Source organism: Talpa occidentalis, unplaced genomic scaffold (genome assembly GCF_014898055.3).
Source record: "Talpa occidentalis isolate TD23 unplaced genomic scaffold, MPIMG_talOcc4v2.1 talOcc4.2, whole genome shotgun sequence".
Taxonomy (NCBI): Eukaryota; Metazoa; Chordata; class Mammalia; order Eulipotyphla; family Talpidae; genus Talpa; species Talpa occidentalis.
In genome coordinates this window covers 135,987,696-136,000,648 of record NW_023602073.1, presented here as the reverse complement: position 1 = coordinate 136,000,648, position 12,953 = coordinate 135,987,696, and the positions used below count along the sequence as shown (strand labels likewise).

Genomic DNA, 12,953 nt, shown 5'->3' with positions numbered 1-12,953 from the left:
AGGTCTTTTGGAAGCATGAAAATCAGAGAAAAAGAAAAATTGCTACCTAAACAAAATTATCTCCAAAACCAGTCTGTCTGAGTGCTTGATTTATAGAAGAGAACTGTCTCATTTTACTGAGAGGTTCACTTAGTGTTAATTGGCTACTCACTTTTAAAATACTTAGTAGAGTATAAAATGCAGCACAGTCTATAATATCACAACACAGCATACATCCTGTACTTGTTTCAGAAACGATGGGCATTTTTCAAAAGCAATGGCCAGAAATTTTGTAGACTGCAGTCATGAGTTTTGGGGTAGAAACCCCAGCAGTGGGTGTTTTCTTATTGCTTCCTATTACCAGATAGGTCTCATCCACATAACTGTCACTGTGATGTTAACCTTGATCACTTGGTTAAAGTACTGTCTGCCAGGTTTTTTCCACTGTGAAGTTACTACTTTTCTCTCTTTGGGTATTCTGTTCTTTGGAAGTCAGCCCATTCTTAATGGAAAAATAATTAGGCTTTACTCCTTGAAAGGAAGAATAGCTACATAATTTATTTACTTATTTTGGCATAGACTCATGGATATTTATTTTATTCTTTGGGTTATCTTTGTGGCATTGCTATTTATCTTGTTCCTCATAAACTAATTTTTAGGTTTTTAAGTTTTATTTTGCTTAACGACCTAGTATTGGTGTAACACGGTGCATTACTCACCCTTTCAGCCTCACCTTCTTCAACAAGTTGACACTTTCATTCTTCAAACCAATAGATTCAGTTTTGCTGCTCTGGTTAGCATCTAAGGTCATTTTCATTGTCAAGTTTTAACATCTACCCTGTGGGAGGAGAACTCATAATCCAAAACTTCTTGTCAGCAGATTGGCGATTTACCTGAGAAATTGAGACTGAAGATTACAAGAATGTGTGACTAAGACCGAACGCAGATTTTCAGGTAGGAGAGCAAAATCATTTTCTTGAACTCCTATGCACTTGATTTTGTACAATCACCATTTTTTTAGGAGATGCAAAAATCCAAAAAGAAGGGGTGGCATAAATATTGAGGTGGTATTGGGAAATCACTTTACTTTCTTTTTTAAGATTCTTTTTAGCATTCTTTTAGAGTTTTAAGCAATACTGTCATAGCTGAGCTTTGAAATGAAAGCCAAGGTGAACTTGCAGAAGTCAATCTATCTTTGCAAAAATATTATAAATATGATTTTGATTACTGAGACCTACTTGAAAAGAACTCATTGGCGTATAAATAATATTAAGATTGATCATGTTGGAGAGGACAGCTACTGGTTATAGGTTATTCTATGTGTTTCACAGAATATACACTCAATATGAATCAATTTATATTTTGCTTTTCTCATAAACTCCCTGAGAATATGATAAGGTCACACATTCTCTGTTAGATGGGGTGGGGCCCCAGAAGAGGAAGCTCACAGGGGACATGTGTGCACTCAAGGTTCTGCATAACGATTTTACAAAAATAAGAATCAGTTTGCCAGAAGCTTCCATTGTGGTAATCACATAAAGAATATGTATTAAAAAAAAATAGAGAGTTCATGTGAACACGAAGACAAGCAACTAAAAATCTGAAAAGCTAGTGGAGTTCATATTATGCAGTGATTCTTACCTCTGCTGTTGTAAGTATTAAAGCAGAGTGATTGTTCTATCTAAACTACAGAGGTTTCAGCTCCATGGCAACATGAAGAACCTATTCTGTCAGAGGGTGTGTATACACAAATGCATTCAAAGCGTGGGGTTGGGAGTGAGTTTGAGGGGGGAGGTGGGGACCAACCCTCCAAGTCTTGCCCACGCATTTTTATGTATGTATTATAATAAGGCCTTTGTGCAAGGAGGCCAGATAGAAGTTCATGTCAGCTGCCCTCTGGACTTTTACATGATCTAGCTGCCATCACCCACCTCCCTTCTTTCTCTAGAAAGGAAGCAAGAAAAGGCAATTCAATCAAGAATGCTGCTGCATGGAAAACTCTTCTCCCTTTCTCTTTTTGGAATGTCAGTGTAGTTTTTGCTTTTCTGTGTGTCTCTCGGGGTATTTGGCGGCTGCTTTCCACAGCCTTCTGCACATAATGTTAGGGACTCATGAAAGCTGTAATCAGCTCTAAGTCCTTTATGGGAAAGAGTGCTTTCCTTCAGTCCTCTGGTGTCTGCCTTTTGCCTAAAGTCCCAGGGTGTCATGGAATGATTGGTGAATTAATTATTCCTGCCCACAATTACTTGACCTCTGGCTCAACTCTGAAACTTTGAGTTTCTTCTTTCACTCATGCTTCACAGTCATGTTCATCTCCATCTATTTTACTTAGTTTCTGCTCTGGAAGAGACAGCCTGACCACTTGACTCTGTATTAAATGTCCCTAGGTAGTATCCTGCCCTGTATTTTAGAAGTGATAGAACAATCTGAAAGATGCTTATTTTTGCTGTTTTCCAGCAATGCTCATCCAAGGGATAAATCAGATGTTCTGATCAATTCTGGTTAATTCTGAGAATAATCTTTGACAAGATGAATATGGATGGGTTACCTGCAGGTTCAGATAATCCTATCACCCCTGAACATAACCACTGCTCAGCATTTTCCCTGGTGGTAGTGTTAGGGGGAAAAGGATGTCCTAAAGCTAATTCCATACAGGCTTTATGGACTCCACCCCCACCCCAGGCCAAAGCCAAAGACACTGGGAACTCCAAATCCCATCACCACCAAAGGGAAGGTGGCTGGGACCTGAGGGTGGGGTTAAGCATACAGTTGGTATAAAGCCAGACACGTGGGCTTTGGAGGGGTTCCCCCATTTTGGCTCTCTGCCAGCTCGCAGCGTCCGGCCAGCTCTGAGAGTGCTTTTTGGGTTTCCAGGTCGTCGGATCGGGTAGGACGCATTAAAGACTTTATTTCCCTATTTTCTCCCTGAGTTGTACATTTTCCTTATTTCCTTTTCCCTTGTAAATAAACCTTTTATTAACCTTTTGTGTGTGCCTGTAGTGGAGTATTAATAAGTCCCTTTTAAGTGTGGGGGTGAGGACCCACAGCCAGGCAACCTGTTCAATATCAGGGCTGCCCTATAATAGTAGTAGGAGGTGGCAGTAGGAGGAATTGCTGGTGAGAAGCCTGAGGAGCTGCTGTTCCTTAGGATAGGTGCATAGGTGTATGCACCAGCTTCCACTTGAGGCTATACTCATCATTTCTTCATTCAGAGAAATGGTCTATTTCCTCTTTTGTTTCTGCTTAGAGCATTCTCTTTGCATTTACGCTTAGAAATAAATCATCTGTGCCTAAAATTACATATACCCATCTACTATTCCTTTCATTTATTAATTAACTTGCTTGACTATTGTGTGCTGGCCTGAACATGTCAAAGAGTATTAGCTGCAAAGCTAATGTTCTCAAAGGTAAGTGCAGACTGCAAAAATAGTGCATTGTATTGTGAAATGGGCTAAGATGTCCAAAGCTTAAATGTGACATAAAAAGATACAGTCAAGTCTGTGTGAGGGTCTTGAAAGAGGAGCAAATACTTGAGTTGAGCTGCAAAATGAGTAGGAGTTTGCTTGGTAGACAACAAGAGGACAAGTGTTCTTAGAAGGGAGACCCCTGGCATGCGAAGTTCAAAAGTATGGAAACAGCACGGTGTTTTCATGAGCAGGAAAGCTTCAAATGGATGAATTACAAGGAATAGGGAGAGAGAAGGGGTAGCGGTCACAGGGGAAAATCTGGAATGCTTGATAGGGACCACCAGGTCAAGGAGGCTATGCCATGCTGGTATGTTGGAACTTTATCCTGTGAGCAGTAAGGAGCAATGTGTTTAGATTTGCATTTTACAATGACCTCTCAGGCAATATGTGAATGAGTTAGAAAGAGAGAGACATAGCCTGGGTGAGGAAACATGTAACTGTAGACAGTTACAGTCACTTGGAAAAGAAAGAAAAAGGAGAGATCTGAACTAATGCTGTGCTACTCAAAGTAGTGAGCACAGGGTAGGTTATTAAGCTTTTAGGTTATGACTGAGTTTTGCAGAGTGAGAAGGAAGGAGAAGACAATTCCCAACTGGTGACAAAATGGATAGTGAGGGCATCGCCCAGGATAAGAGCTACAGAAAGGTGAGTGGGCCTGTGTCTGTGGTCATGGGTTTTCCATGGGAAGATTATTGGATCAGAAAGACTTGAGTTTCAGTTTTACTTCTCCAACTTATTGTATATTTCTAGGTAAGTTAATTAACCTTTGGTATTCTTAGTTTCCTAGTCTGTAAAGTGGGGGTAATGATTACTCACTGGTGGTCCATTTGTGAGGGAGTAAAAAAGATCACCTACGCAAAGCTCCAGACTTTAGGCCAGTTCTCAAGCGCAGATTATTATCATTGCAATATTCTACAGGTAGATCCAAAGACCTGGCACCCAGGAGAGGCTGAGAATGAAGACTTTAGAGTCAAAAATATACAAAAGAACAGAATTTATCAGTGGACCCAAGTGGTATGTTCATTCTTTTGTCCAGAATCCTTGGTTGAAAGCTGGTGTGTATTAATTTCTGTGCAAGAATCAGGAAAGCCAAGATGATAAAGACTTAGTCTTTAGCCTCAAGATCTTAGAGCTTATAAGGGGTAGCATAGAGAGGGACAGCAAGAATGGCTTGAATAAGAACATGATTGGGGAAAATCTTTATATCCAAATTTTAATAATTGTGTAATATGACCTGTATTCAGAAAAGGACATACGAAGTTGGATTTTCATTAAAGAGAGAGCAGATCAATAAAAAAGGACATTATCAGTATTTCAAGAGCACTTCTTGTACTTTTCCAGGCATCATAAAACCCAAAGATAACTACTATCCAACTCTGAGAACATATACATTGTGCCTATTATTGTACTTAAATTGTGTAGAATCACACACTGTATTTTCTTTGGAGTCTGGGTTCTTAAGAATATGTTAGTAAGAGCCTCCCCGGTGGCGCAGCAGGTTGAGTGCAGCGCTGTGAAGCGGTCCGCTGTGAAGCGGTCCGCAGCCTCTGCAGCGCCAGTTTGATTCCCGCCCTGCCAGGGAGATACCCACATGGTGTGGCAGACCTCTCCTGTCTCGCCTGCTGTTCCCCTCAGCAACGTTTTCGGTCATCTGTTTGTTCTGCTCCCTGCACCTCTGCCCTGTACCCTAGCTCTTGTATAAATAAATAAAATCTTTTTTAAAAAAGAATATGTAGTAAGATTAAAACACATTTTTGCATGTAATGATCATTCATCCTCATTGTTGTATGGAATTCATTGTATGGATATACTACAATTTATCCATTCTATCACTGATGAATTTGAGTTTTGGTTTTTGGTTATTACAAATAATCCTGTGAATATTATATGTACATATATGTTGGGTATATACCTGAGGGTGAAATTGCTGGAACATAGTACTTGTATATCTTCAGCTTTGGTAGTTAATTGCCACACACTTCTCAAAGTGGATTTACTGATTTATATTTCCTCTAGCAATGCATGAAGTTTGCATTGCTCCCACCTCACTGGTCAAGGGTGGGAAAAGAGATGGGGATTGAAAGATAGGAGGGGATGGCAGAAGATAAACCACTGGAAGGGAGGGGCTGGAATCCAGCTATTTCTGTGCGACTGAAAAACAATAGAGTGTGAACATGGTAGGTTTGGTGATGTCACAAGATTGATCAGAATCGACTGTCATATTGACCCAAATAGATCTGATTTCTCTGTAAGGTTTTATAAAAAATGATCAAACCCTTAAGCTCTCAAAAAAGGTTTCATTTTAAGATTTAGCTTATTTCCTGTATTATTAGTCAATAAATATTTTTCATTAAATGGAGACTCCTGAAGAAGTTTCACTTCAGTATTTTTTCTCTATTACCAGTCATTAGTTCTTGGTTGGTTTAATAAAATTAATTTTTAATAGTGAGAATATATGGAGAGGCCTGAATGGTCAGTTTTCACACTAAAAGAAATTGGTGAAAGAAAAAATCTGTTGTTTTGGCTATCTCATCTCATACAGGTTGTACACATCCCTTTAAGTGATTGCATTTGGAGTCTTCATTTGATCCAGTTTCCATTATCTTGTTGTGTGTCCTCATTACTACACATTGAAATAAATAATAGAGTGTGCTAAAAATCTTTGGTTTAAATTTAGTACATAAAACACATATTGTGTGACACTCAGTTTCTAAACACTGGAGTGAAGCTTATATTATCATGAAACTGTCATATACACTCATTGTTAAATATAAAAAGGCTTCAGTAGAAGAACCACTTGTAGGAATTGGGATATTAAAAATCCTATGACTTAATCCCAGTATGTGTAATTCATCTGGGCAGCTTGTGAACACATAGATTTGGGGACCTATCCTGGAGATAATGATGTGGGTTGTTCACCTACTCAACTTTGAGACACCTACAGCAGAGTTTCTAGTTTTGCAAGATTGTTACAGTACTGAGCACCACCCTGAGTCATTTTGACAAAGGCACAAAATAAACAAGAAAGGGAACATAGTAAAAAAAGATGAGATTTATAAAGACCAGTAAATAATTTTGTCTTATAGAAATCTATTTATGAATATCTGTGGTTTGAAAGGTAAACTGTGAAGAATGCTAGATAGAATTATAAGTTTAGGATTGCAAATAAACAATGTGAAGTTATAAGACTGCACAGGGAAAATAACCAAAGGCACTGTCTATGAAGAACTACACTGGTTATAATTTCAAACTCCAAGTATTAATATTAAAATGTAGTTCTAAGGCTTATTTATCCAGCAACGTTTTATTTTTATTTTTTTAAAGACTCTTCCCCCCTTTTTAATATTTATTTATTTATGCATATAAGAACTGGGGTATAGGCCAGAGGTGTAGAGGGTGCGAGGATTCACCAGAGACAGAGTGGGGGAACAGAACAGGCAGATTGACTGAAGTACACTGCTGAGGGGAGCAGCAGGCAAGTCAGTAGAGGTCTGCTGAGCCATGTGGGTCACCTCCCTGGCCAGGGATCGAACTTGTGCTGCAGTGGCTGGGGAGAGCTTCATAGGTTGCATATTAACCCCTTGCACCACCAGGGAGGCCCCTCAACAACCTTTTATGTTCCTGTGTGATAGGTATATTACTTATGATAAATTTTGGTCATGGAACAACACTATTATTATAAACAATTAAATTGGATTATTTTATTTTCCATTAAATATCAGATCATGCCAATGAATTATCTATGCAACTTTCAGGATTTATTGCTGTATTTCAGTGGTACTTATGTACTACTGCTGTCTTGTATTGTGAAGTTTAATGAGGTATGAGAACAGTATCAGACATATAATCAGGAGGGAGAGTGTAACTGAATGGTTATGAGCACAAACACTGGATACCAGAGTCCCTGGGTTCAAATTATTACTCTAACACTAATAAGCTCTCTACCCTTGTACAAAAGGACTTGACTCAACTTCCTCATCCATAAAATAGGAATAGTAATCGTGTCTACCCATAGAATTATTTTCAGGAATAAATAAATAAATAAACATAAAACTGAGATTAGTGCAGGGCACTTTGTAGATATTCAATAAAGGTTTCCTGTTTACTTGAATTCTTCATCAGGTAAATTGCTTATCTTTGTTTCATAAGTAGCTTACCTGTTAAAGATTCCAGAGTCATGATCATAAAGATGCTCATGAACTTGGGAGATGAATGAGCAAACATAGTGATAGCTTCAATAAGGAGATGCAAAATATTAGTATTACCTATACCTCACAGATTTGAAGAAGACCATAACTGAACTGAAAAACACACTAGAGAGTTTCAACAATAAACTAGATAAAGCAGAAGAAAGGATCAGCGAACTACACAATTGCTCAGTAGGAATACACGCACAACTAATAATAGCAACTGTTTAATTGAAAGGCTCCTTGTGCCAGGCACCATTCCAAATACATTACACATCTGATCATCGTTAATCTCCAAAACAGCATGATGATGAAGGTATTACTGTTACTGCCACTGAGGCTCTGGGAGCATAACTAAGTTGCCCAAGGTCACCCAGCTGGTTTGGGGTAGGTTTACAAACTTGGGCATTTGTGATGGTAGATCCCACTTTCCTAGTCACTGGATGATTCCTGTCCTCCCAGGCCAGTTTAGGGATGTGGGACAGAGAATGAAAGGCCTAGTTGTTTCCTGAGAATTGTTTTTTGAATGGTGTGAGTATTTGCTTTCGGAATCTTCACCATTTGGGTAAACAGTATTGGAAGGATCCTGCATTGATCTGTCATATAACTTCTGAGTGAGTTACAAAGCTTTGCTGAGCTCCATTTTCCTTTTTTGTTTTTTGTACAACAGAATTATTTTACTTGTAGGGGTTGTAGTGAGCATTCACAGGAGGTAGTAGCTATCAGGCATGGTCCTAGTAGCCCACGGCCTCTCTAGTCTCTATTCCCTACTCCCTTCTTAAGTAACAGTCTAGCACTGAGGACACAGCCTTGGGGAGTGCCTGCTTTCATTTTACATTTTAAACCCGCATGAATTTGTGTTACTTAGCATTCCCATTTTTTACACCTGTGATAGTCTATCAACGGATACGACTGATTGCTTTGAAAGGGCATTAACATATTTGTTCAGATATCTCCTCCTTGATCTGCTATATATTTTCAATAAAGTGCATTTAATGAGTGGTAGATCCCATCCATCATTTCATTGATTTGCATTCTGGGTCTGGATAGGTGCACTTAGAACACAGTCCCTTTAAGAACCACTAACCCTCAGCAAAAATAACCTCAGGCAGCTCAGGTTACTGCCAGGTTCCAAAGACTCTTCAGGGGTCAGGTTGCTTATTTCTCTGGCACCTCCCTTAGCAGGGATGGAGAAAAGCTTTATGTACTATGCCAGTAGGAGAGGTCTCTGCCCCGGGGTCCCCACCTTTAGTTGGGGCCCTCAGCTTCTTCTGGACTTGCTACCTTCTTAGTGATTGGATCACTCTTGGTTGGACCACATAACTTTCTATTTAATTTAATTGTGATCTTGCTTCAGGGCCTGGATGTAGGAGCTCTTTTTTTCCAATCAACCATGGATTTAACACTGTCTCTTTGAAAATAAAAATGAAAAGGTCATCAAAAGCCATCAAAACAAACACGAATCTTCCATACTCCAAGTGAAAATGTGGCAGCACAGTGAGAGAAGCCTCAGGAGGAACACCCTTTCCCTGGGACCTGGTGCTCATACGTATCTGTCTTGCCAGCCTTTCCTGTAGAGGAATATTTTAAGCCAGGGATGAAAGAATACACAGGATCTAATGCTCTGTAAAGATACACAAACAAATGGAATAAGCTCCTTAATTAGGTCCAGTTTGTTCAATTGTGAGAAATAAATGAGATAGCTTAAGAGGCAATACGGGGGCCTCCCCTGTGGCGCAAGGGGTAAGGCACAGCACTATGAAGCAATCTGCAGCCTCTACAGCATGAGTTCAATCCACGGCCCGTCAGGGAGCAACCCACATGGCTCAGCAAACCTCTCCTGTCTCTCCCGCTGCTCCCCTCAGCAGTGTATTTCAGTCAGTCTGCCTGTTCTGTTCCCTGCTCTATCTCTGATGAATCCTCTCACCCACTGCACCTCTGGCCTGTACCCCAGCTCTTGTATGCATAAATAAATAAAAATCTTTAAAAAAAAAAAAAGAGGCAGTACGGTGCCTGAGAGGGAACAAACGACCAAGACTTAGAACACCTGGTGCCTTGTGTCGGCTGAGTTACTGAATTACTTAACTGAGTTGTGAATAATAGAACTTGAACAGCTTGGTGCTGTCTATGAGTCACTTGAATTCTCATATTTTCCTTAGAAGGAAGGTGAGGTCTAGAGAATTTGGGTGAAGTTACTTAGCTGATTGTAGTAGATCTGGACCCAGAGCCCAAATACACAGCCCAACATCCCTCTTCATCATGTTGCAAAGACATGGTCAGGTGTTGAGATCTCTCCAAGCCCCAACGTCCTTATCTGTCAATGGGGGTTGTACTACCTGTCAAGCCTTCTTTGCAAGGTATTGAGATGATCTGCCAAGTGAATGTGGATGACAATATTTTTAAATATAAAATTATATGCTAATATTAATATCAAATTATATGTATACACATGTGCATGATTACACACACAGTGTGATATCTATATATTGTTAAATTTAACGATACATTGTTAAAATTCTTCTGTAGGACCCCATTAACAAAAATATGAATTTCTTTCAGAAATGTGAAATACCATGAAATTCCCAGGAGCACAGTGGTAAAAACGCTAGACTTAAAAGTTCTTAACCCGATAGTCTTACCTACTAACTATTGTTATTCTACCTTTCTGAAAAATAGGAATAATAATAATATTATTAACTAAGAGTCACTTTAGTTGTCTGAAGATAACTTTAAGAATATATGTGAAAATACTTTTCAGCTGTAAAGCAAAGAAATCAACTGTGATTACCAAAAATGGCCGAGGGCCACTGTCCAGCCCTGTTCATGCAGCACATAGGTTATAATAAGAAGCTAGATTATGTGTTTAAAAGCAAATTTCAACATTGTGTCACATAAAGATTGCTCTACAGACCGTGATTACCATTAATTGATAAATCGAATCTTTTGTTTACAGTTTACAAATAGAGGTGTAATCATCTTGGAATATTGTTCTTTTCCTCTGCACATTGACCCATATGCATAGTGTGCTCTGTATTTATAGGATCTCATCTACTCTAAAATATAGATGGTAGAGATTTAAATGTTATTTTTTTGGCTTTCTCAATTACAGCATTTGCACTAATATTTAAAAATTTTAATTGTTTTATATTTATTTTATAAAACAATCTTGTTTATTTTTTCATAGTATGGAATTTCTCCCCTTAGGTGTGGTCACCATAGTTTTCCCAGCATCCACAGTCCTCCACCATAGTCCATTGTGCTATTCCTCACACATACATTTTCTACTCTCCCTTCTCCCTTCTCCTCCACACCCCCTCCTGAATGTCTCAAATCTATGGTCTGCTGAAGGGTTGGTCTTGCAGTTACTCTTTGTGTGATACTTTGGTTTCTCTAGATTCCACATGTAAGCAGCACCATCCAGTATTTCTTTCATCTTCTGGCTCACTTAGAAAAATCCACCCATGTTGCCACAAATGGCATGAGTTTATCTTTTTCATCACTGAGTAATATTTCATTGTGTGTATGTGCCACATCTTCTTGATCCACTTCTCTGTTTTGAGGCATGTAGGTTGTTTTCATATCTTGGCTATTGTTAATAATGCTTCTACAAACATAAGATGCACTAATATTTCTATGTCTGTTTTACCTCATTTGATTATTATAGAATATTAGTGAATTGTAATTAATATTGTCATTATATCTCAGATGAGAGGTCAAGATATTTTTCCAAGACCTTATGCAATGGGAACGGCATAGCTACGATTTGAAGCAAGGTCTTCTGATTCCAGATGCTATGCACTTGCCACTGTTATCTGTCTGTTGTTGTCTTGGGAGTTCTTCATTTGTTTCTTCATTGATACAGTCATTCATTGAACATCAGCACTGTTGTGGAACTCTGTTATGTGATTGTCTCATATTTCCAGCACTAAAATCTCTGTCAATAAGGCGGATTATTTAATCACAAGTCTCTCTTAAGCAGAGCCCCTTCTACTGGTGGTAGAGTCAGCATGCATACGGAAATGAAAAGTACAAGCACTGGGGTCTGATTTATTTAACAGAAGGTCAGTTTTGATTGACACTTGAATCTTGCAAAAAAGGTGGATTTGGGGAAAGAAGAAGTGATAGGCACCAAGGGCAGGAGGAACTCCTAATGTCAGAGTTGAAATAAATCTGCACTGAGAAGACAGACCTTCTTCCCCTAGTCTTGTGGAGCTATTTGCATTTAAATTAATTAAAATTTAAAAAATCACTTCCTCATTCACACTAGCAATTTAAAATGTCAATAGCCTCATATCTATATGTCTATGCTATATGTGTCTGCTTGAGAGTGCTGATATAGATAATTTGATGTCAGATATGTGTGTATAATTACACATTAGAAATTACATTGTTAGACACTGCCACCTAAGACATAATAATAGCTACCATTTATTTAATACCTTCTCAATACCTGTCTACTATCTTAATACCTGTCTACTATCATAGACAGCACATAATGGATGGTATTCCATTTTATACTAACACCCTTTTGTAGATTGGAAACCTAAGGTTCAGAGATGTTATGTAATTGCCAAAGATAAGATAATGCTATGGATTAAGCCCAGTTTTCTTTGATTTTGAAGAGCTCTTTTGCTCTCTTTCTATTCTAATTGGACATCATGGTTAACATCATTAATGTGGTTTCTTATCAGTCAGTCCACTTTGGGTAAACACATGTGCCAGGTACTCACTCTACTGGGGCTGGAGATGCACCAAATGTGCCACACAGTCTGACTCAAGGAACTCCCTATCAGATAGACAGCTAAGTCACACAATGAATAATCATGATACTGTAGGATACACTTTGACACAAGCCTTTGTACAATACAACCAGGAACCATGGCAGGGTTTTGAGTCAGTGAGTGCCATAGTCAGATTTATTTATTTTTTTAAAAAAAAATTTTTTTTAAGATTTATTTATTTATTTATACAAGCACTGGGTACAGTCAGAAGCGCAGGAGGGTGAGAGAATTCACCAGAGCCAGAGTGGAGAGCAGAACAGGCAGACTGACGAAGTACACTGCTGAGGGGAGCAGCGGGCGGCAGGAGAGGTCTGTGCGCCACGTGGGACCCTCGACCGGTGTCCTGGGATCGAACCGGTGCTGCAGAGGCTGCGGGCAGCCTCGCAACCCAGCGCTCAACCACTGCATCACCGGGGAAGCCCCTCAGATCTTTTTTTTTTTTTTAAAGATTTATTTATTTATTTATTCAAGATTGATTGATTGATTTATACAAGCACTGGGTACAGTCAGAAGCACAGGAGGGTGAGAGAATTCACCAG

General features: G+C 39.0%; 1 protein-coding gene across 19 annotated transcripts in view; it reads left to right on the top strand.

Annotated features, from left to right (window-relative positions):
• HIVEP2 (HIVEP zinc finger 2) overlaps nucleotides 1-12,953 on the top strand; it is a 186,721-nt gene that overhangs the window by 43,425 nt on the left and 130,343 nt on the right. For 10 of the 19 annotated variants that reach the window (XM_054697877.1, XM_054697881.1, XM_054697872.1 and 7 more), the window contains one exon: nucleotides 857-933. The exons of 3 other annotated variants lie outside the window; for them this stretch is intronic. The gene's annotated coding sequence lies outside the window, so the exon portion shown is untranslated. The remainder of the gene's footprint in view (nucleotides 1-856; nucleotides 934-12,953) is intronic. 6 more of the 19 variants (XM_054697886.1, XM_054697880.1, XM_054697875.1 and 3 more) reach the window with 1 other exon arrangement.